Here is a 25294-nt window from a genome sequence, read left to right on the forward strand (position 1 = left end):
CTCCATGGGAATGAGGGTTTGATGTGCAATGATGGATGAAACGCAAAGCAACAATCTTCAACAAACTTCATACAAGTCCTACAACCTCCACATATAATTTCAGAAGGTAAAAAAAATAGCTCGTTTGAAAGGATTTTTTGTTAGCTTAAATGGTTTTTTTTAGAAAATGATTTTGTTTCCCGGCTTGAGAGATATGAGCAATTGAAGTTACATATGTTTGTATTGTTGCGCAAACGCACATAGTATGTGTTTCAGGATTCTTTTTCTCACTCCACGGGTCATCAAAGTTCAAGTGTCTTATATCAATGGAAATATCTCTTCAATACCTCAAGTAGGACTTTTACAGAATTTCATTTGATCACATGTAGCATAAGTTATTAGCAAAGTTAAAGTAAGAGATTTATAACTCAAAAACAAACAAAATAATGTGAAAGAAGCCTTTACAACATCTCATTGGATAGGAGAATATATTATACAAGCCACCATACTTTTACTAAGCAGATTGACAAACATCATGGTTATGGACCACCCACAAACCCAAGGTTATGAGTGAACCACACAACACCCTTGTCATTTAAGTCCATTTGTTAGGCCTCATATTGACAATGTATCTCTATCTTCATAAAATCATTTGTCACGGTTATGGGTCATCCACAAACCCATGCTTCATCGAAGTCTATTTGCTAGGATGAACATTGTTAGCATTACACTTGGTCATAAGCATTATAGGGTATCTGTATCCTCGTATCTTCGTTCATCACGGTTATGATTTAATAACACAATGGTCCGCCTTCAGTGGCTCTTCATATTCAACAAAGGCTTCTCAGGAGGGAACTTCATGCAATGGGGACCATTGCTTCTTAATGAGGGAATAATGATCTAAATGGAAAGTGGCATCCACCCATGGTATTTATCCACCCATATTATTTATGCACCAATGGTATTGTAAGTGGCGTCCACCCATGATTTATCCATGGTATTGTAAGTGGCATCCACCCATGGAATTTACACATGGTATTGTAAGTGACACTCACTGATGGTATTCATTCACCCATGATATTTACTCACCCATGGAATTTAATTGTGGTATTATGACTAAAACATAGCTATAAGTAACAAGTCACATTTTTTAAAAGGACAAATTGTCCACCATAATGTAGCTTTTACAGTTATTCTCCATTTTAATAGAAAGTTTGTTAGTTCTCATCATTTTCTGGCATTTCAATTTTTCTGATTCATTTTAATAAAAAGTTTCTTAGTTCTTATCCTTTTCTAGCATTTCAATTTTTCTGACCTTGGTGGCCTCCCCCAATGATCCGGATCACATGGTGTCACAGTGGCTACAATGTTGGATCCTAGTTCAATTCATGGGCTAAAATTAAGTAGATTAAAAGTAAGTAGATTCATAGTGATAGCATAATAAAGAAAATGCATGGAAAGAGATTAGAAAGATATGTAACCATACCATCTATGATAAACAACTATTAATGGATGTGATGAATAAATTTAAGAGGAAAAGCTAGCAACATGGTTCACCAAGAAAAATCCACATTCCCAAATAAATGCATTTATAGAACATTTGATGTTGCAAAACAAAGAAGATTTCAACAAAAAGTGACATTGAATTTTGATCAGGCCTGGAAATTGACGTCTTACAAGACGTATTTTAAGTTTCAGCACGTATTTTACAATTGGTGAAAATTTTTTCACGTGAAATCTGACGTCTAAAATATATTGAGGTCTCGTCATTCTGACGTTTAATTAAAAATACAAACCGTAAAAATCTATTGTACCAGAATTTACTTGTCCCCAAAATTATTTATTATAACTAAGGTTGATTTTACAAAAATCTAATCATGGGTGATCCAATTGGATTGCTCTGTACCTACGGAGTCTGGACTAGAGGGCTATGACAGGGCTATGGCTAGCGTGCTATATTCTTTCAAGATTTGGTTGTTGAGAAATAATGGAACATTATGGGCATTCTTTGAAGATCTGGTTGTTGAGAATTAATGGAAAACTATGGTCATTGGGCAATGGGGACTACAGGGCTATGGCACGCTGCACAACTAGATAGGGTGCTCTATTCTTTCAAGATTGATTGTTGATGACATAATTTAATGACCTATTTACTAGCATTGGATTTCACTCTCTTGCGAAACAATTTTAGAATTTACCAGGGTCTAGTTACCACTTTCGCCATTAGAATTTACGAGGGTCCAGTTACCACTTTAGCCTTTGGCATCTAACCATATGTGGTTTGATGAATTATGTGTTTTATGGTCTTACATTTTCCTCTGTGATTTCTCTTTCTTGCTAATTGGGAAAAGTTGCAATCTTTTAATTTACACTACTGCACTGTTGAATTTTTTTTTACACTATTGCAGTGTGTGTTGAATTTCTTAGCCTCTGAATATGGCATGCTTAAAAACTGCTAGACTGGTGGTATCAGCCTGAGGTATGTACTCTTTATTTACTTATGCCGTTAGTTTATTGTAAAACCTCAAAAATGCTTACAAGTTATGTAAAATTTGATATGGTATACAGCCCTGGGAAATTTTGAAGTAAATTATTGTTAGTTTATTGTAAAACCTGAAAAATGTTGACAAGTTATGTAAAATTTGATATGGTATACAACCCTGGGGAAATTTTGAAGTAAATTATGGTGTGGTTGTTTTGATTTTGTTTTTATCCTGCAGTGTTGAATTTGTTAGCCTCTGAATATGGCATGCTTTCTCGTTCAAAACTGCTAGACTCGTGATATGTACTCTTTATTTATTGATGTCATTAGTTTATTGTAAAACCTGAAAAATACTTACAATTTATGTAAAATTTGATATGGTATACAACCCCTCAGGAAATTTTGAAGTAAATTAAGGTGTGGTTGCTTTTGAATTCTTTTTTACCCCAAGTAAATTAAGGCGTGGTTTCTTTTGAATTTATTTTTACCCTACTGCAGTGTTGAATTTGTTAGCCTCTAAATATGACATGATTTCTCGTTCAAAACTACTAAATTGGTGATACTAGTGGTATCAACCTATGAGGTATGTACTCTTTATTTATTGTAAAACCTGAAAAATACATACAAGTTATGTCAAATTTGATATGGTATACAGTCCCTCAGGAAATTTTGAAGTAAGTTAAAGCGTGGTTGCTTTATTTACTTATGTAGTTAGTTATTGTAAAACTTGAAAAATACTTACAAGTTATACGTAAATTTTGATATGGTATACAACCCTTCACGAAATTTTGAAGTAAATTAAGGCGTGATTTTTTCCAACCAGCTTAGGGAGCCCCCAAAGAAATTTTGAGGTAAATTAAGGCGTGATTTTTTCCAACCAGCTTGGCGAGCAGCTAATCTATTATGTGTTTTGTAGTTTTATGTTATTTGGTAATTTTGTATTCCTTTGCTCTTCTATTATTATAAAATTCTTCTTTTACATAGTCATCGGGAACCACTAGTGCGCAAGCTAGAACTTGTCAAACATGTGAGATGTTACTCACTCTAGGAAACAACCTGTATGGACTTTGCAGGCCACCACCAGCAGTAAGCCATGACTCCCTCAACTTTGCAAGAAACCACTTATCGGAACCCACCACTCCCAATAAGTGGTACCCAACCACCACTGAATGGAAGCCACCACTCCCAAGTTCTTAGGATACTACGTGAAGGATGTTGCTACACCCTTAATATGCAAGACACCACTTGTTCACTCAAGACCCTAACCTTCAAGCTCTTTCATTGACCATGTTTCACAACATTTCATACTGGATCCACAATTTCTTCATTCAAACACTTCTGAGGTTCATTTCATAAATTTTCATACTAGACTCACATTAACCACTATGCTCATACAATCGAATGAAAGCTATAATACAACAACCAATCTGCATACAAAACTATGGAACACAATCTCAGCCACAATCAATACATCACCTCAACACAGTCAATCTCCTATGGAACTCAAACACCACAGAAACATACAATAATAATATAAACTTCACACTCAGCCATCACTGTCATACTCTAGCAGACAAACAATACATATCCAAAGACACTACAATAATAAAATCTCCAATGGAACCAGTGCAACACAAACATATTAGTAATCTGAACTCTGATCCAAAGTCTCTACTAAAGCAACTACAACAATATCCTCCTCTCCATATCAACAACATAATATTCGGAGCAATATAATCTACATCACAAACATGTTAAGCACATAGAAATACAATAACTCCATCATCCTCTAAAATATGCTTCAAATTTGAGCTCTGATATGCGCATTATCTCTGTAATACTATAGCTAACATTCTCTCTCAATCCAACCTGTATTACACACTGTCTATCAGTAATGGAAGATGAAATCAATACTCAATAATACTCCTCATCATATTTGACTTGATCACCTTCAAGAATGAAGATTAACTCAAGTCGAATTTATCTACCAAATGACATGGGCAAAAACCATAGTAAATGCCCTTGGAATTCACTAGAGTGTGCATAGAATCGAGGAAATTCAATCTAGGAGTAACGCAAGTTGTCCATTGACAAAGTGAGTTATAACAAAGGTTTCTCTATTGTGAGTTACCCTATTTTTCAGCCCAAAACTCAATCAAACCCTAGTGAATCTGCTCCAAACATCTAACACACCTTCTCCAACACCTACCGAACTTATCCAATCCTACCGAACTTATCCAATCCTTGAAAAGTCTCAATAACACCTCCCTGTTCTCTGTAAACCTTCCTCAACCAATCATGAGAGTCACCACATGTAAGTGTTTCTTTAACTCCATTTGTAGCTCAGCTTCATAACCATAAAACTGTAAACATCATACAAAGCATAAAACTCATACATTTGTTAACATTAATGGAAACACTACAATGCCAATTGTGTTAAAACATTCACAGATATATATATATATATATATATATATATATATATATATATATATATAATTTCCTCGTATAACTCTGTATATAAAAGAAATAGAAGCGACTGGTTTGAATGGACTATTGTGATAAAAATAACATTGAGATGTATGTCAAAAGTAGAGAAACAAAATAAGTATAAGGATGCTTTCGTAGCCAAGTCCATAAAAGGAACTTTGAGATATACGTTGAAAATAGAAAAATAAAGCGTGTGGTACGATTGTGGATGACAAGCGCTGCAAAAGGAAAATCTATATATACTTTATTCTTTGTCTGTGCTGATTGCCAGAAATAGTTAGAGCTTCACACCTCCGTTATGAAGCTCGATCAGAGAAGACAGATCGGAATTGATATTCATTACCCGCAGAAAATTGCGTAGTTGAGGAATATTATAGAATCTTACACAACTCTTCCAGGGAATCTCACTTTTTGGGATTTTGATAAACCCATGCAAAAAGACATTTTTGAGCATTGCAGAAATTATAAAACTATCTGTCAATGGCATTAGCTTTAATATAGATTTTAAGATTTTGAACTTAAAATATTGGAGCTTCACTAAGACAAGAAAACGCTAAAGAAAAAAAAAACATCTTGTTCTAAGATCTTCAAGTAAAAGAATCTTGACAGTGAAAGATCTAACCATGAAAACAAAATAAAGAAAGTAAAGTGAAAAGAAATTTGATTTTTTTTAAATAGAGGTGAAATTTTGATTTTTTTTTAAATGGAGGTCGATCATGCAAAAGGCGAGCTGATGACGTTACAGTCTGAATAAGTTTCAAAAATATAAATGGATAAAGCATAGGATCAAAGGTGATTTCGGCGAGGTATTCATCCCAGATATTTGCGATGACAGAAACGTAGGGATTCGTGCTGCAGAGGCTGCCTTTGATCCCTTCTTTGAAGAAAGAATCTTCTAAATTTTTTCTCTATTAAACGTAGGAATTCGTGCTGCATGTTTTGATATTTGATTGCTGTGAACTAGCTGTATAATGAGAAACAATATGTTGCATACTGTTAATTTCGGACCTGGAAGCAAAAACTTATTCTTAGTATGTTTTTAATGGAAGCAGGAAATAAGTGATTGTAGCTTGTTCCAATTGTGTAACTATTCTTTTGATTGTAGCTTGTTCCAATTGTGTAACTATTATTTTTCCCAGTTGAGCACGACACCCGAAGCTGGAGGTCCAAGCGAGCGCACAACGAATAATCACAAATAAGAAGCTGATAGGAAGAACATCATTGTCTGCTGGTTGAACCCTGACGATGGACTCAATAACGCCTTTCCTTTCGGATCTTGAAAACACCTGATCTCTACAATCCAAAGACTTTTCATGAAGATTACTATTTTAATCACCGACCCTCAAAATGTCTATGATCCAGCGATCTACGAGTTGAAAATAATTAATATTATTTTGTATTAATGGAGAAATGGTTACACCAGTTGTAACGTATCTCTTTAATTTAGGATTTGTTCCTAGAGTTTAGGAGTTTGGTTGCAACTTCCTGATCTCTAGTAATGTACTTAATGATGTAATTGCTCATTTGATGGATGTAGAGTGTACGGAGAGAGTTCTCTTTGTTTGAGTGCAGTCTCCAGGTGCAGTACTCATCTGTGAGCTGCAACTCCTTTTGCAATTCAAGTCTGATTTTTATCTTGGTATCAGAGCACAGAGTAGGGATAGCCTTAATTTTTTTTAGGATGCATCATTGATTACAGCACTGTAGTGGCGGTGGAGTGTATAGAAGCATTCGTAGAATTAGGTGGACTGCAGTAACACCTGAAGACAGGTCTCAGATGACTGATCATCTCTCAGCGGAAAATAGGGTTGGCGCGGTTTTGTCGCAAACAGTCGCGCCATTTTTGAGCGGAACGAAGGGTTGGCGTGATTTATTAAGAAACAGTAGTGCCATTTGGCATGGTTTTGAGAGATATAGTCATGCCAGTGTGCCAGAAAGTGCTATTGGCGCGGAAAATCAAGCCTTAATCGCGCCAATTTCGTAAGATGCATCGCTTTTTTTTCGGCGCGAGTATTTCGCCGTCGAGAAGCACCAGCCTCTTTCTCTTTGGAAAATCTGTAATTTTTTTGCAGATCGATTTTGCTCGGTGGTGGCGCATTGGAGTTCCTGATCTGTTTGGTGGCAGCAGATCAGATTTTCCCAGTGGTGGCGCATTGGAGTTCCTGATCTGTTCGGTGGTAGCAAATCAGATTTTCCCGGTGGTAGCGCATTAGAGTTCCTGATCTACTCGGTGGCAGCAGATCGGATTTGCCCAGTGGTGGTGCATTGGAGTTCCTGATCTACTCGGTGGCAGCAGATCGGATTTACCTGGTGGTGGTGCATTGGAGTTCCTGATCTGTTCGGTGGCAGCAGATCGGATTTGCCCGGTGGTGGCGCATTGGAGTTCCTGATCTGTTTGGTGGTAGTAGATCAGATTTGCCTGGTGGTAGTGCATTGGAGTTCCTAATCTGTTCGGTGGTAGCAGATCGGATTTGCCTGGTGGTGGCACATTGGAGTTCCTAATCTGTTTGGTGGCAGCAGATCGGACTTTCCCAGTGGTGGCTCATTGCAGACTTATTCATTAGAGGATCAGAAATTTTATCAGTCCAATATGAATAACAGTGATGAGTACTCTCTTAAGCCAGAAAAGACGTGGTCTATTATCAGGCCAGTAGATTATTTGCTCAGGGAGCAGCGGCTACTCTTTATTTTGATAGGAATCGCCATCGCATCGACTTTCTTTATCCTTCAGCCTGGTTTTTTGGCTTCTAATGTTAATGAAAATGGAAGGTTTCGTCGCAAACAGTCGCGCCATTTTTGAGCGGAACGAAGGGTTGGCGTGATTTATTAAGAAACAGTAGTGCCATTTGGCGTGGTTTTGAGAGATATAGTCACGCCAGTGCGCCAGAAAGTGCTATTGGCGTGGAAAATCAGGCCTTAATCGCGCCAATTTCATAAGATGCATCGCTTTTTTTTTCAGCGCGAGTATTTCGCCGTCGAGAAGCACCAGCCTCTTTCTCTTTGGAAAATCTGTAATTTTTTTGCAAATCGATTTTGCTCGGTGGTGGCGCATTGGAGTTCCTGATCTGTTCACTGGCAGCAGATCGGATTTGCCCGGTGGTGGCGCATTGGAGTTCCTGATCTGTTCGGTGGTAGCAGATCGGATTTGCCCGGTGGTAGCGCATTGGAGTTCCTGATCTACTCGGTGGCAGCAGATCGGATTTGCCCAGTGGTGGTGCATTGGAGTTCCTGATCTACTCGGTGGCAGCAGATCGGATTTACCCGGTGGTGGCGCATTAGAGTTCTTGATCTGTTCGGTGGCAGCAGATCGGATTTGCCCGGTGGTGGCGCATTGGAGTTCCTCATCTGTTTGGTGGTAGCAGATCGGATTTGCCCGGTGGCGGCGCATTGGAGTTCCTAATCTATTCGGTGGTAGCAGATCGGATTTTCTCGATGGTGGCGCATTGGAGTTCCTGATCTGTTTGGTGGCAGCAGATCGGACTTTCCCAGTGGTGGCTCATTGCAGACTTATTCATTAGAGGATCAGAAATTTTATCAGTCCAATATGAATAACAGTGATGAGTACTCTCTTAAGCCAGAAAAGACGTGGTCTATTATCAGGCCAGTAGATTATTTGCTCAGGGAGCAGCGGCTGCTGTTTATTTTGATAGGAATCGCCATCGCATCGACTATCTTTATCCTTCAGCCTGGTTTTTTGGCTTCTAATGTTAATGAAAATGGAAGGTTTGTGCTCGAAAAACCTCATCGGGTTGTTTATGAGACGCCTGTTCCTCGGTTTGCGCAGTATCATTCAGGTTCAATGGTGAATTCGGGGCTAAAGTGCCCTAGGTTTGAAGAGAAAGTCCCTGCGAGTTGTCGTGACGCGTGGAGCTGGCTTTGTTGGCAGTCATCTACATGACAGGCTCATGGCAAGGGGCGACAGTGTTATTGTTGTCGATAATTTCTTCACAGGAAGGAAGGAGAATGTTTTGCATCATTTTGGCAATCCGATTGAACGGATAAGGCATGATGTTGTGGAACCCTTATTTTTGGAGGCTTGCCCCACTTCGCCTGTGCATTACAAACACAATCCTGTGAAGAATGTCAAAACTAATGATGTGGGAATCTTGAACATATCCAGACTTGCCAAGCGTGTTGGGGCAAATGTTGAGGTTCGGATTGCTCAAATTTTCAATACATATGGTCCGCGAATGTGCCGTGATGATGGTCGGGTTTCAAGTAATTTTGTTGCTCATGCTTGGCGCAAGGAGCCTTTGACAGTCTATGGAAATGGGGAACAAACACGAAGCTTCCAGTTCATTTCTGATCTGGTTGAAGGCCTTATGCAACTTATGGAGGGCGAACATGTTGGTCCTTTCAATCTTGGGAATCCTGGGGAATTTACAATGTTAGAACTAGAACAAGTTGAAGAAGGAAAGGATGACTCTAACAGTGATTGGGACATTCCATTGCTAATGGAAGAAAACAGTAAGGAAGATGAAGAGCAAGAGCAGAAACAAGAAGAAGAAGTAACAGGAAATGTAATCAATAATGCAAGCCCAGAAAAGGCTGAAATAGACAGATTTGAGGTAAGTCCCCTACCAAGGAGATCAAGTAGGAATACTCGATTACCTTCTAAATTGAAAGACTATGCATTAATGTCAAAGTTTTTAAACATTGTAGAACCTGCAAATTATGAGGAAGCAAGTAAATCTGATGCATGGAGGGCTGCAATGTATGAGGAAATAGAATCAATAAATAGAAACCATACTTGGTATTTGGTTGAATTGCCTGAAGGTAAAACCCCCATAGTATGAAAATGGTTGTATAAACCAAAAATAAATGCAGATGGGAGTATAGAAAAACTTAAAGCTAGACTGGTAGCAAAGGGTTACTCACAACAAGAGGGAATAGATTTCGATGACACCTTTGCTCCTGTAGCCAAATTAAACACCATTAGAATGCTAATTTCCTTAGCAACAAAACACAAATGGCATCTACACCAGCTAGACGTTAAGTCTGCATTTCTGAATGGTGACTTGAAGGAAGAAATTTATTTAGTATAGCCTGAAGGTTTCGTGAAAAAGGAGCAGGAACATCTTGTGTGTAAATTGAAAAAGGTACTTTATGGTTTAAAATAGGCACCCAGGTTGTGGTATGAGAAAATTGACTCATTTTTTGTACAGCATGGCTTTCGTAGGAGCTTGAATGATCCAAATCTGTATACCAAGTTTAATAAACAGAGGCAAATTATTTTGATTTCTTTGTATGTAGATGATATGATCATAACAGGCAATGCTAACAATCTGATCAAAGAAATCAGATGTCAAAAGTGTATGAGATGGAAAGACATCGGAAACCTTCATTATTGCTTGGGATTGGAGGTATGGAAAGACTCTAGACAAACCTTTCTTACTCAAGGGAAGTATGCCAGAAGCTTGCTGGAAAGGTTCAGAATGGAGCAGTGCAGATCAACAGCAACACCATTACAGCAGAACTTAAAGTTGACTAGTGACGACGGTACTAAAGAGGTGGATGCAACCATGTACAGACAGCTAGTTGGCAGTTTGATATATCTGACTACAACTAGACCAGATTTGGCATATTCTGTTAATGTGTTGAGCCAGTTCATGTCAAAACCACTCGAAAGTCACTGGGTCGCAGCAAAAAGTGTGTTGAGGTATCTTAGTGGTACTACTAATTATGGCATTTTGTACACTGACACTTCTGATGTTATTCTAGCAGGTTTTTTCAGATTCCGATTAGGTAGGTAACTTGGATGATCGAAGATCTATCACAGGTTATGCATTCAGCATTGGATCCAGGGTCATAGCATGGAGCAACAAAAAGCAGAGCACTGTAGCTCTGCTTCATCGAGACAAACTACTGTCAAAAGAGATATGTGTTGAATATTGTAAAACTTGTGATAACATGGCTGATATTTTTACTAAGCCTCTTGGGCGTGTAAAGTTTGAATTGTTTAGAGGGATGTTAGGAGTTCAGGATAATCCTCTCTCCATTAAGGGGGGGAGTTGAAAATAATTAATATTATTTTGTATTAATGGAGAAATGGTTACACCAGTTGTAGCGTATCTCCTTAATTTAGGATTTGTTCCTAGAGTTTAGGAGTTTGAGTGCAGTCTCCAGGTGAAATACTCACCTGTGAGGTGCAACTCCTTCTTTTTCAATTCAAGTCTGATTTTTATCTCTACGTAAAACAATAGCGCTCGACCAATGAATTTCTCTTCATTCGCAACCTTCGAATAAAGGCGATTATCTGTCCAAAATAATCAAACAGCAGTGTCCACAGATCATTTATCCACGAGGCCTCACAGCTTTCCACAGAAATGCCTTCGTTTAGTTGATATCTTGTTTCAAAAAGACCCATTAGTATCCTCATAGAAATAGCCTCAATGCAGTTGTTTACAATACGCATTTCTTCAGACAAGGGATGAAATTTTTTATAGTTTCAGAGAACTTCAAGCTCGTCTTCCTGGTTTTTTTAGTATTACTTGATTGAAATAAAACTCACTTTGTTTGCAAAGATAACCTCTGCAATACTCTTTTGTCATATCCAAAAACTCAGTTGTGCATCTTAGAGTAGCAATGCTGAAAGGATTCATGAGGATCGAGGAACCATAACAGTAAGCTTCTATCATTTCAAAAAATTTCGCCCCGCCGGGGAAGGCTTGTGGGAGATAAATCTCATTCCCTTCCATTAGTTGCCGCTTCAAGGAATTTCTTCTTGAAACCAAGGGAAACTAGCCATTCAAAACAATAACAAAAGATAAGGACGTTAAAATCTTTTGTTTCCAGCATTACAAAAAGTTAGTGTTCAGAACAACTTAATGAAATTGAAATTCAGTCCATTTTGAGCTGAAAATAAACTTGTGAATCTTGAAACTGTGGCCTTTATCGTACACTATAACAATTATTGTAAACCCTGTGGTTTCACCCCATGACCAGACGCTTCGTCGTAGAATATCTTGATTAACTGCATATGAAGTGTCATAATGGTCGTTTTTGAGTAAAATGTAGGCGCCACCATTGGGGAAAGCCAGATTCTTGCCATTGTGGCCTGTGTTATTAATCGCATCCCCTAAAGAGTTTGATGAACAATGGTTTCTTCATGATCTTCATATATGGTATCCACAACACCAACTCGCCAATGGATTAAAAATCCTCACAGGAGATGATCATATCGTCCATGTCAACTGATGGCAATAAATCTTTTAAAAACATACAAAATCTTGGAGAAGCATGGTTGGAATATGCAGGGGCCTTTCACGTCGTTGGAATTTTGTTTTGGTGGAAAAAATCTTATAATCCTATTTTGCTCTGAATGCAGCCACATAGCAATTTCGAAGCTTATTCTAGTTGGTTGTGATTGCATGTAGGTTGCATCAGGATTGACATGGAAAACAGAGTTAAATGAATGAATTGAGCCACTCCCTCACACCTCTCATTATCATGTATTTATGGCGTTTGTGCGCCTATTGAATGTCATATCGTTCCCCTGCAATGATTTTATTTCACTTGTTTAGACATGGTCCCTTATTCTGAGTCCTAACCATTTTTTTTGCACGCAAAGCTAGATTAACCAGATTTACAAGGTATCTGATATTCATATGTAGGCTATGTGGGTGAATATGCAGTTAAGTAACTCCCGAAATTTGTGACAGGTCAAGTCTACCCGCTAGACTTCGCTGACATTTGCGACTGTGACTATATATTGGAAATTTCCTTAGTTTAATGGGAAAGGGTATAAATGACGTTTTGATAAAAATATCAACCGTCAATAATATGTTTTGCACAACTACAAACACGTTGAGAGAAACGGTCATTAAAAAATTATGAACGTCAAATATGGAAAAAATGCCCTATGATGGGCAAAATTCCCGTCAAATGCGAGAATCTCCCATGGACAATCATTTCCACGAGTAACAGCATGTCCATCAGACTTGTGGACATATAATAAAAAGAAAAGAAAGAAAACATGTTTATATATATATATATATATATATATATATATATATATATATATATATATATATATATATATATATATATATATATATATATATATAGCATGTTTATAATAAAACTATGTTTATATATCAAAAAGTAAATTTGATATATATAAATATATTGAGAAATTAAAAAGAAATTCTTGATTTACAGATAAATAAAAACTAATGAAAGGGAGCCCTAAAAATTACTAATGAAAAAGAGCCATTAGCCTACCAAACTTGGAGTTTCTTAGGTTGTTTAAGCTGTAAACGATTTGACTATTCGAGTAAATAACATGAATAAATAAGATGTGGTGTAATAGTTAAGTGGGGATATTTTGCCTTTACAAATTTTATGGTCTATAAACAAGACTATATATACTTGAGAGCGACTCCAAACAAAATTACTTTAATTGAAAAAAAAACAAAAATAATAAAAAATACAAAAATAACCAACATAATAATTTTTTTTTCATAAAAGCTCACATAATAATATGTACGCATAGCGACAATCAATCTAGTTGTATTGTAATTTACAAATACAATCAATCCACTGAACTTAAATATCAATGTAGAGCACAGCAACGGTTGGGATGAATTATGCCATTCTTGATATCTATGCGATTCTTGATATTTGAAGCTGAGAGTCCTGACACTAGTTTTTTTTAATTTTCCGCGGGATAATATGCAAAGAAAATAATGCGAACATTATTTCCATCTTCTGTTTCCATCAAAATTGAAGTCATAGAAGATGGAAATGATGAACACAATATTTACTACTGCTGCACTTTTCATGATCATCACAACGTTTCTTTCATGCATAGTTTCAGCACCTTCAAACCAAATCGTGTCTTTGAGTAGAGCACATGTAACAATTATATGACAATTTTATAAAAAAGATTTACAAAATACATCAATAAAAAAAAATTAGTTACATTAACATACAACTATTAGGCATTATGTAATGACCGCTGGTAACAAACGGATACACATAAATATCATTTAAATTTACTTATGGAATCCGGATAGTCTTATATGTCAATATATGTTAAATTAAATGAACAGGTGAGGAAATCTAGATGGGGACCCTCCTCCTTAATTGTGCACATTTATTTAGGGCATATTATGTTGTATTGGCTCTTGTACGTGGTAACATGCAATGAGCAGTTGGACCCTGGGACAATACTCGTGTTCGATCTCGCCATCTATTTCATTCTACCACCGTTGATCTTAACCTGGAAATCTGACAATAAAGTAAGGGTAGGGTTTGGTCCTCTAACCAATTTTTCGCACTCAAGCCTTGGAGGTTTAATTGTTACGGTTGCTCCTGTGTCTCGTAGAGCCCTGGCAATCTGACGACGAAGTAAGGGTAGGGTTTGGTCCTCTAACCAACTCTTCGCACCCAAGCCTTGGAGGTTTAATTGTTACGATTGCTCCTGTGTCTCGCGCTGCTCTGCGATGGCCGGGTCTGTCAAAAGCCACCAACAGTATGCTGCGTTCTCTATGGTTTGAAATAATAGAGACATTTGAATTTGTGGTTTGAAACAATAGAGACAGTTGAACCTACTGGCGCAGGTATGCCATAGAGATTGGTAGATAGTGAGTTTCATTCGCTCAGTTTTGAGGGTTTGACGTTTGTATGGGGTTTCTACCTTAAACTTGTTCTAAAGGTCCATCACTATTATACATAGATGGCCCAAGAGGTTCGGGAGGTCATCGGAGACAAAAAGCACCATGAACCATTTGAAAAAGGTAACCCTTTCGCAGCGAAATTTCATTGCAACAGTTTTCATTCCAGTCTCTATTTAGATAAGGTTTTTCTTCTAATCCATTTTTTTTTCACTAAGCTTTTTAATTCGTAACTGAGTCCAATCGTTGGTCTACAGGTAGGCAATTCACCGACGATATGTTCTTAAATCAGGTAAGAACCCTCCTAGAGTATCATTCTGCTTATGTATATGAATGAAAGGTTCTAGCTCAATTTGTATCTACTGATTTTCGACCTCTATTACAGGTACGCTTATTCTCGGAAGGTTTGAAGTTCAAGACCATGTCCATTAAACCCTTAATATCTCACAGTGTCCTGGTTGATTTACACGTTGGAGCTAAATCTTTTGTTGTTACTGTTCTGGGCTTAGTTGTTTAAGGGTTTCTTTGGAGGGTTTTCTCCTTATAAACGGGTTTAAGTTATTAATATATATACTAGTTTCTTTTGCTTTGTCTGGTCATATGACAAGCTCCAACTGTCAATAGTTCCTTTTTTTGAAATGTAAAGCTATGTGAGTTGAATATTTATACTTGGCAATTGTCAGTAGTTTGTTTAAGAAGGACTATGAAATTGTTTCCATTTTGATTTGAAGGATGGATTGTAATAACTTTCTTAATTATTTGAAGGAGAGGCCAAGAATGCCTATATTTGGCTTTTCTGATAGCATCGACCGCTTCATCGATTGCTCCTAGTTTAGGAATACACGCTTTCAGTTTATTACTGTGTTAATATGAAGTAAATACATTGTTCCCAATTTCCTTGTGGATCGATATCCTGCGACAGTTATGCAACATTTATGTTATGTAAACTGTACTTAATCAGTTGTGATAGTTTATTGCCAAAAATTCTTGTAGTGTTACCTACTATTCATTATATAGTGATTATTCATTACGTACAACCTTTGATGATAAGCTCTACCAAAGGTTTCACTGTCGTGTTATGGTTAGCTGTTTTGCTTAACTCAGAATAGGGAATTGTTTAGTATTTGGATGAACTTTAATCTTCTGTTCTACTAATATTTATGGTTAATATGAAGTTTTCCAGAAAGGATATTTACGATTCCCTTTATTTTAATGATAAGTTATATTCGCAATGATACTTTCTAGGATTTATATTAGCATATTCCTATTTCTACTCTGTAAAACAAATAATTATGTTGTAACCATTCAATTAATCCATTATCAATTAAGCATTAGCGTAAGCTCCATGGTTATTAGTTCAGAAGTAAGCCTTCTATCCTACTTATTTGTTTAACCTACAAGTCAATAATAATATCTACAGTCCAATATTAAATCTTTAGAAGCTTTCTATCTTACTTATCTGTTAACCTGCAATGAAAATATATTTCGGAAAGTCTCCCATCCCAGCCACGAGTCTAAAAATCACATCCAGACTCTCCCTCGAGCACTTTCTATCTTTCACACTGGATTATATCCAGTTACAGTCAGTAGCTCCTCTTCCCCTCTCTATATTTTTCTTTCCAGGAAAAGGGTAACTATTTCTTGGTAACCGTTTCTTTTAATTAAACAAAACAGTTTTATTCTTGTTAAAGTATCATTACCAATAATTTAGGTAATGACAATATATCTTTCTTGGCCACTCAGTCAGTTAAGCGATGAATTTATGCAATTCTCCATGCTACCTAAATAGAATTTCCTGAGCTCCCTCCCAATTCAATTAAGAGGATGTCTTTTTTTATCAGGTAAGAGCAGGACCTTCTATTAAGCTTAGCTAAAATACATAATTTACAAGAAACCGCACCCGCTCTGTGAGAGTTCAACAGTTAGCAGGGCAGGCCGAACCAAACCAATTACCCAAAACCAAGAGAAACCTAAACAGGAAAACCGAGGAGAACCGCCAGACAGTTAAGGCACAAGGCCATCTTATAGTGCTGTTGTGCAACAAATGAAACTAGAAATCCTTGGAGAACCAGTCCATCGAACCGGAGGTCACAAAAGGCCACAAATGACTCGTCGTGGGTCCACAAGAGGTCTCACCACATGCTAAGCTGAAAACTATCAAATGGACTCGACGAAAATTAAAAGCATACCACTAATATTTTTTCAGGTCTGACCAACTAGCGTAAACAAATCCCCACCGTTGATTAACTGACTAAGATCCAACGGTCTTCGTGAATATTTGGAGGTCGAGAAGCGCGAGAGTTAACTGCCCGATGAGGGCAGTTTTCTCTCACCTCACCCTGCCATGCGTGGAATCAAATTTCTCTCACCTCACCCTGCCACGCGTGGAATCAGATCCAATCTCAAAAATACCATAAACCATTCGGACCCCGCCCGATATACCACTTTTGGTTTTGGAATGGTTGTTGCGCGGAAAAACCAAACACTTCCTTTTGCCACGTGTTGTCCTTCAATTCCGTCCCGCGAGCAGATCTTGAGCCAATCCCGTCCACCTAAATTCTCAGTCAAACACCAACTAAGCAAAACAAAAATGGAAACCTCATCCTGTGGTGCTATCCGAATCAGTCCTTTCATCATTCAATCAAAAGAATTCCAGACTATGGGCAACAGTCGAACCAAGGCGGGTTAGACCGTGTGGGGTTCTCCATCCACCCGCTGGTCTTCTGAGTCCCTTTGATCTATCCTATTAGTCCATAGTTCCATATCCTGGGTTGCCTGACTGAGACAGTCCTCCCATAATTTGCCTGGAGGTAACAAGTCCCAAGCATACCTAGAATCCCTGTCCCGATTGGTGACTCCTTCATTTGCCAAACGATCCGCTAACATATTAGCTTTCATTTTCACATGAATAAATCTGATAGTTTTAAGGAGGTGAGAGTACATGCGGTAAAAAACCCGCAGAAGCTTCCATTGCTTCGACACTTTATCTGGAGAGGCTCCATTGCTGATTTTCTTAACCGCTTTAATAATTAATTCCAAATCCACTTCAATTATAACATTGTGTGAACTTGAATCCACCAGGATTTTGAAGAATTTCTCTTATGCCATGAGCTCAGCCATGTTATTAGTGGCCTTCCCCAAGTGGGCATGGAAGATTTTATGTATTTGTCCTTGATCATCTCTTATGGCATCCCAAAGCCCGCTAATCCCGGGTTGCCCTTAGCTGCTCCATCAATATTAACCTTTAAGAAACCATAACGAGGGGGCTTCCAGATGTTAACACCTTTATTTATTAGGCTTACTTTCTTTATTATTCCCAGAGGACTGATAGACTAGAGACCCAAGTGAAGTATAATTCTCTCCTCTTGGGGCAGAGCAGGATCTTTAGGAAGGGTCCTCAACAAGCTTCTTATTGTGTCTTTGAGCTGCCTTAGAATTTGATCAATTATGAGTTGGGGCATGCTTGTTTTTTTCTTTGAATATCCAACTGTTGCACTCCTTCCAAATATTCCAGATGACAAAGCCTGGAACCAAAATCCAGGCTTTATTAACAATCTCATTCCTTGAGAAGTTTTTCCTCCAGTTCTTAAGAGTGTTGGATATGCTGAGACTATCCCTATGAGTTTGTCTAAAAATGTAGGCCACCCAATCCCACACCGTTGAAGTGAAAGGACAAAGGTTGAGAAGGTGTTCAATCATCTCCTCATGAGCGCCACATAGGTGACATTTGGAAGGCCCAATGAAGCCTTTCTTAAGGAGATTCTCCCAACTTAAGATCTTCCTTTGATGCACTAGCCAGATGAATAACTTTATTTTCATCCAATGTGGACTTTGCCAAAGTTTCTTCCAGCCTTGATCAGGATTCACAAAGTTAAATCCTGTGACTTCCTATTTAGCCTCTTTGAGGTTAAAGTTACCTTCGGTATTCTTTCCCCATCTTAATTGATCTGGTGAGGAAGATATCAGAATCCTTCTATGATCTAGATCCTGGGTGAGAGCTTCTGCCTTGGTCTTCAGTGGGTTTTCATCACTGTGTCCTAGATCCTTCCACTTCCTCCATTTTCCCTTATTCCTTCCTTGGTCCCAGAAGTCTTTTACCAAAGCCATACTTTTGCTATTTGTGTCACTTTTGAGAGCTGCAAGTTCATCCCTATAAAGGTTGGGTTCTTGTTGCCAGTTTTCCTCCCAAAATCGAGCAAGGTCCCCTGCTCGAATTTCCCAAAAACAATGTTGCTGAACAATACTTTTATTATCCCAGGCAAGGTTCCAAATATGGGAGCCCCTGATTTGCCCAGACATTCTAACGTGATCCTTCTCCTGCCAATACTTGGCATACTTTTTTTTCCACAGCTTAGCCTAGGGGGCATTCGGTTCCTTAATCCATCTCCACCAAAGCTTGGCTCCCAAAACTCCGTTGAGGGTCTCAGGATCATGAAGCCCCAATCCACCATGGCTCTTGGTTTGCAGAGCTTGTCCTAGGCTACTAAAGCCCACTTCTTTTTCTTTTCCCCTCCACCCCACAGAAAGTCCCTTTGTATGTTTCTTATCTGTTCCTTAATACCTTGAGGAGCAGGAAGAGCTAAAAACATGAAAATGGGAATGGCCTGCAAGACCGCCTGTGTGAGCACAAGGTGCCCTGTCAAATTCAGTGACCTGAATGTCCATTTCTGACCTTGTCCTGAAGTTTATTTAGTATTGGCTCCCACACTTTCTTGCTTAGAGCTTTGTCAGTAAGAGGAATGCCAAGATATTTGGATGGTAGTTGTTCCCTTTGAAATCCAAGAATTCTGGTAATGTTTCTCTGAATAGCAATATTAGTGTTAAAAAAAATATATTTGGACTTGTTGAGTCTTACCTCTGTGCCTGTTGCCATAACAAAGTCATTTAAGATGTTTTTGATTGCTCTAGCTTCCCTAATTGTGGGTATGCCCTACAACATTGTATCATCCACAAATTGTTGATGAGTGTTTGCCTCTCCATCCGTGGTAAGTTTGATACCTTGAATTCGTCCTTCAGCATTTGCCATTTTGAATGCTCTACCTAGCCCTTCCATCATGAGGATGAAGAGGAACGGTGAGAGCAGATCGCCTTGTCTGAGTCCTCTGGAGGGTGTGAAGGTCCTAGATGGAGCTCCATTGAGTAGTATGGAAAAATTGGTCGTGGTAACTAATGCCATCACCCACCTTATGCAATTCTGGTCAAAACCATAGGCTTTTAGAATTGCTCTTATGTAATACCAGCTTAATTTGTCGTAGGCTTTCGCTAGGTCCAATTAAATGATCATACCAGCTTGTTTGTTGCTTTTGAGAGAGTGTACCACCTCATGAGCTTGGATGATATTGTTGAGGATTTGTCTTCCCTCCACATAGCCTGTTTGCTCCTCTGGGATGAGAAAGGGTAGAAGTGGTTTGAATCGATTGGCTATTACTTTGGAAATAATTTTATACACCACATTACATAAGGCTATGGGCCGAAAACCCTCTGGAGTCATGGCATTTTCCTCCTTTGGGATAAGAGCTATGAAGGATGCAGTCAAAGCCTTCAGTACCTTTTGGGATCTTCTTGAGTCTTCCACAACCTCGAGGATGTCATGTTTGACAGTTTCCCAGCAGGCTTTGAAGAAGTTTACATTGAATCCATCCGGGCCTGGTGCTTTGCCATTCTGCATTTCATTAATCACTTCACTAACCTCCTCTTCCAATACTGGCTTGTTGAGATTATGGTTGTCTTCTCTGGTAACCAGCTGAGGGATATACTGAATAAAATGGTCAATGAACCTAGATCTGTCCTCCAATGGCTCCTTTGCAATATTGCAGAAGTGTTGTACCAGGACCGATTCCATATCATTGTGAGATACAAGCTCTATACCTTGAGAATCTTTGATCTTAGTGATTCTATTGTGTGCCCTGTGAGCCATAGTGGATTTGTGGAAGAATTTTGTATTTCTTTCTCCCTCTCTAATCCATTGTATCCTTGATTTCTGCCTTTCGAAAATTTCCTCTTGTAAGCATCAATCCTCCCATTCTTCTTGCAGAGAGTCAGTTAGTTTTTGCCGCTCTTCAGTGAAGCCCTCTGTGATGTTGATCTGATTGATCTCCTGGAGCTTCTGCTCAGTTTCTCTTTTGGCTTTGAAGATATCTCCAAATTCCTTTTTGTTCCAAGCTTTAAGACGAGATTTGATATGTTTAAGTTTCTATTGGAGCATGAACATTTTTGTACCCTGAATATTCAGCTCCTCTCTCCACCATTTATCAATGTTACTAGTGAATTTAGGGTGTGAGAGCCAGGCATTTTCAAACCTGAAAGGTCTGTTTCTTGGTGTGCCCATGAAGGTGGCTTCCAGCTGTACAGGCCAATGATATGATCCTCCAAAGGGCATAATGGAGGCTGTCATGGTGGGTCCTGTGAGAAGGAGGTCCTCTGAAATAATAAATCTATCAAGTTTGGAAGCAACTTGAGAAGCCCCTCCCCTTTTGTTGTTCCAAGTGAAGGTTCCATTAATTTTTTCAGTGTCCACTAGTCCCATGTTCATAATGAAGTTCTGAAAGGCCATGAAGTCTCTGCCTAGTTGTCTAGTGCCTCCTTTTTTTTCTGAAAGAGATCTTATCATATCGAAATCTCCTGGAACGATCCAGGGCAGAATGGGATGTCTTGCTCTTAAATCTTTCAGGGAGGTGAGAAGCTTGAGTTTGTCTGCTTGCTTTTGAGGTCCATAGACATTTGTAATCATGTATTTCTCCTTATCCCCTATAGGTTGAAATATCAAGGAGAGGTAGCTCCTGGATGCTTCAGCGTCCAAGATTCCAAATTTCTATGGATCCCACAACGTGAGAATTCCCCCCGCTGAGTTATTAGCCTTAAACTCTAAATAATCATATTTGATTAACCACTTATTATGAATATTCCTTATCTTGTCCATCGAACATTTTGTCTCCTGAATAAAAACCATGTCTGGTTTTTCTTCTTTCATTCTGTTACTAAGATTTCTTTGTTTCCTTCTATTCCCAATGCCTCTAATGTTCCAGGTTGTAAGCTTCATTAAGAAAGGTTAGTAAAGGAATAACTGGTAAGATCTTTCATCTTACCTGAGTTAATCAATAGTTTTCCACATTCATTTAGCAGCTCATTCTGTCTCTTTCTTCCTCTTTTCCTACCTAAGTTCTTTGGAGATTGTGCCTGTAAATTCTCCATCATCTTGACCCCAGTTGGCTCCTGGCTTTCATGATTTCTTTTGACTCCAGCTCCCTTCGCTTGTGACCTCCATAGAAAGAGTTGTTGTACCCTGTCATAATACTCTTTTGGCAGAGAGTCCACACCTATGTTTTTTCCTTGTTCCAGAAATTTCTCTAGATCTAGATTTTTCTTATCCAGAATCTCCTGTAGCTCGTGGTAGTCTGTTCTCGCTTAACTTGGAGTCATCTCCTGCTCCCTACTGATCTCCATCAAACTTAGTGTATCATCATCCTTTTGCTGGTTTTTTACTGTGATTTCCTCCATGTCAGTACCTTATCCACCTCCTTTGTTACATTCTCCATGTCCTGGACTGTCTCCTTGTTCCACTCTTCTTCCTCCAGGATCTTGAAGTTGTTGTGTCTTGTATGTCTGTCCTCATTTACCTTCTTGTGTGGACGTTTTCCCCCTTTCCTTTTGCTGCCAACCTTGGTGAAACCCTCGTGATCTCTCTCCCCACTGGATTTTTGGTTACCTTCCCTATTGATTGTGGGGCAGTCTCTATATAGATGCCCATATTCATTGAATTTGCAACACCTAAATGGTATGTGCTCATAGTCCACAGTCCGCACCCATTCTCATCATATACTTCTAAAATTATCGCTTCCGGAAGGGCTCCAGATAGATTCATTTCCACACATATTCGGGCAAAGGAGGTATATCTTCCTTTCAGAGTTGCCTCTAAGATCTTTTGAAAATGCCCCAGCTTGTTGCCTATGGTTTTCAAAGATTCTGGTAGCCAATAATCCAGAGGAAGGGAGTATAGTCTGATCCACAGCGGTACTGATGTAAATGTTTCACGTTCTGGGACAAAGTTCATCATCCACGGCCGCATGTAGAGTCCCGCCGCAGCATAGAAATAGGGCCCCCCTTCAAACACTTTGTCTTTGTCCTCTAGGCTTGTGAACACTGCTGTGAAAAATCCCTTAGAACCCAGATGTAAATGTATTTCTCCCTTTGGCTTCCAATGGCTCCTTATCCAGACGTGTAACGCCCTCTCCGTCGGCCATACCCCCATAAACTTGCATATGATTGCATGTTCCGTCATATGATCCCTATGTGCTTGTATTGTTGGGTCGCTCAATACAACCCTAGGAATAATGCCTGACTTGGGTTTGCAGAACCCAGTTGTTCTTATGGAAGCGGGTCTTTCACTACTCCCTCCATTCTCCTTTTTTTACATGCTTCCTGTTGGTTCCCTTTTTGATCCTGAGGTTCACTTCTTCCAGATGTCCCCTGGCTTTGTGCTTCTGAAATCTTCTCCAGAGGTTTCTTGAAATGCTTCTTTCCCACATCCTTACGTCCTTCTGTGACTGCTTGACTGTAGGAGGGAGCAGCACTCCCCCCTGCGCTCCCCGCCATGGAACCTTGAGTCCAAAACCCTATCTTCAACTCCAACCCTACCTTTATTTATTAGGCTTACTTCCTTTATTATTCCCAGAGGACTGATAGACTAGAGACCCAAGTGAAGTATAATTCTCTCCTCTTGGGGCAGAGTAGGATCTTTAGGAAGGGTCCTCAACAAGCTTCTTATTGTGTCTTTAAGCCGCCTTAGAATTTGATCAATTATGAGTTGGGGCATGCTTGTTTTGTTTTTGAAGATCAGACTCTTGCGCTCCTTCCAAATATTCCAGATGACAAAGCCTGCAACCAGAATCCAAGCTTTATTAACAATCTCATTCCCTGAGAAGTTTTTCCTCCAGTTTTTCAGAGTGTTGGATATGCTGAGACTATCCCTATCAGTTTGTCTAAAAATGTAGGCCACCCAATCCCACACCTTTGAAGTGAAAGGACAGAGGTTGAGAAGGTGTTCAATAATCTCCTCATGAGCACCACATAGGTGACATTTGGAAGGCCAAATGAAGCCTTTCTTAAGGAGATTCTCCCAAGTTAAGATCTTCCTTTGATGCACTAGCCAGATGAATAACTTTATTTTCATCCAATGTGGACTTTGCCAAAGTTTCTTCCAGCCTTGATGAGGATTCACAAAGTTAAATCCTTTGACTTCCTGTTTAGCCTCTTTGAGGTTAAAGTTTTCTTCGGTATTCTTTCCCCATCTTAATTGATCTGGTGAGGAAGATACCAGAATCCTTCTATCCTCTAGATCCTAGTTGAGAGCTTCTGCCTTGGTCTTCAATGGGTTTTCATCACTGTATCCTAGATCCTTCCACTTCCTCCATTTTCCCTTATTCCTTCCTTGTTCCCAAAAGTATTTTACCAAAGCCATACTTTTTCTATCTGTGTCAATTTTGAGAGCTGCAAGTTCATCCCTATAAAGGTTGGGTTCTTGTTGCAAGTTGTCCTCCCAAAATTGAGCAAGGTCCCCTGCTCGAATTTCCCAAAAACAATGTTGCTGAACAATACTTTTATTATCCCAGGCAAGGTTCCAAATATGGGAGCCCCTGATTTGCCCTGACATTCTAATGTGATCCTTCTCCTACAGTACTTGGCATAATTCTTTTCCCACAACTTAGCCCGGGGGGCATTCGGTTCCTTCATCCATCTCCACCAAAGCTTGGCTCCCGAAACTCTGCTGAGGGTCTCAGGATCATGAAGCCATAATCCACCATGGCTCTTGGCTTGCAGAGCTTGTCCCAGACTACTAAAGCCCACTTCATTTTCTCTTCCCCTCTGCCCCAAAAAAACCCCTTTGTATGTTTCTTATCTATTGCTTAATACCTTGAGGAGCAGGAAGAGCTGAAAACATGAAAATGGGAATGGCCTACAAGACCGCCTGTGTGAGCACAAGGCGCCCTGCCAAATTTAGTGACCTGCATGTCCATTTTCTGACCTTGTCCTGAAGTTTATTTAGTATTGGCTCCCACACTTTCTTTCTTAGAGGTTTGTCAGTAAGAGGAATGCCAAGATATCTGGATGGTAGTTGTTCCCTTTGAAATCCAAGAATTCTGGTAATGTTTCTCTGAATAGTAATATTAGTGTTAAAGAAAAAATCTTTAGACTTGTTGAGGCTTACCTCTGTGCCTGCTGCCATAACAAAGTCATTTAAGATGTTTTTGATTGCTCTGGCTTCCCTGACTGTGGGTATGCCCTGCAACATTGTATCATCCACAAATTGTTGATGAGTTTTTACCTCTCCATCCGCGGTAAGTTTGATACCCTGAATTCGTCCTTCAACATTTTCCATTTTGAACGCTCTACCTAGCCCTTCCATCATGAGGACGAAGAGGAACAGTGAGAGCGGATCGCCTTGTCTGAGTCCTCTGGAGGGTGTGAAGGTCCTAGATGGAGCTCCATTGAGCAGTATGGAAAAATTGGTCGTGGTAACTAATGCCATCACCCACCTTATGCAATTCTGGTCAAAACCATAGGCTTTTAGAATTGCTCTTATGTAAGACCAGCTTAATTTGTTGTAGGCTTTCGCTAGGTCCAATTAAATGATCATACCAGCTCGTTTGTTGCTATTGAGAGAGCGTACCACCTCATGAGCTTGGATGATATTGTTGAGGATTTGTCTTCCCTCCACATTGCCTATTTG

At 39.1% G+C, this 25294-nt stretch overlaps 1 pseudogene; it reads left to right on the top strand.

The window, feature by feature from the left end:
- Nucleotides 1-8856: 8856 nt before the first annotated feature.
- Nucleotides 8857-25294, top strand: part of LOC149207310 (coatomer subunit alpha-3-like) — a 50161-nt pseudogene continuing 33723 nt past the window's right edge.

This window comes from Pinus tabuliformis, chromosome 1_2, assembly GCF_031772625.1.
Source record: "Pinus tabuliformis cultivar Carrire ecotype Pingquan chromosome 1_2, CPIR1, whole genome shotgun sequence".
NCBI lineage: Eukaryota > Viridiplantae > Streptophyta > Pinopsida > Pinales > Pinaceae > Pinus > Pinus tabuliformis.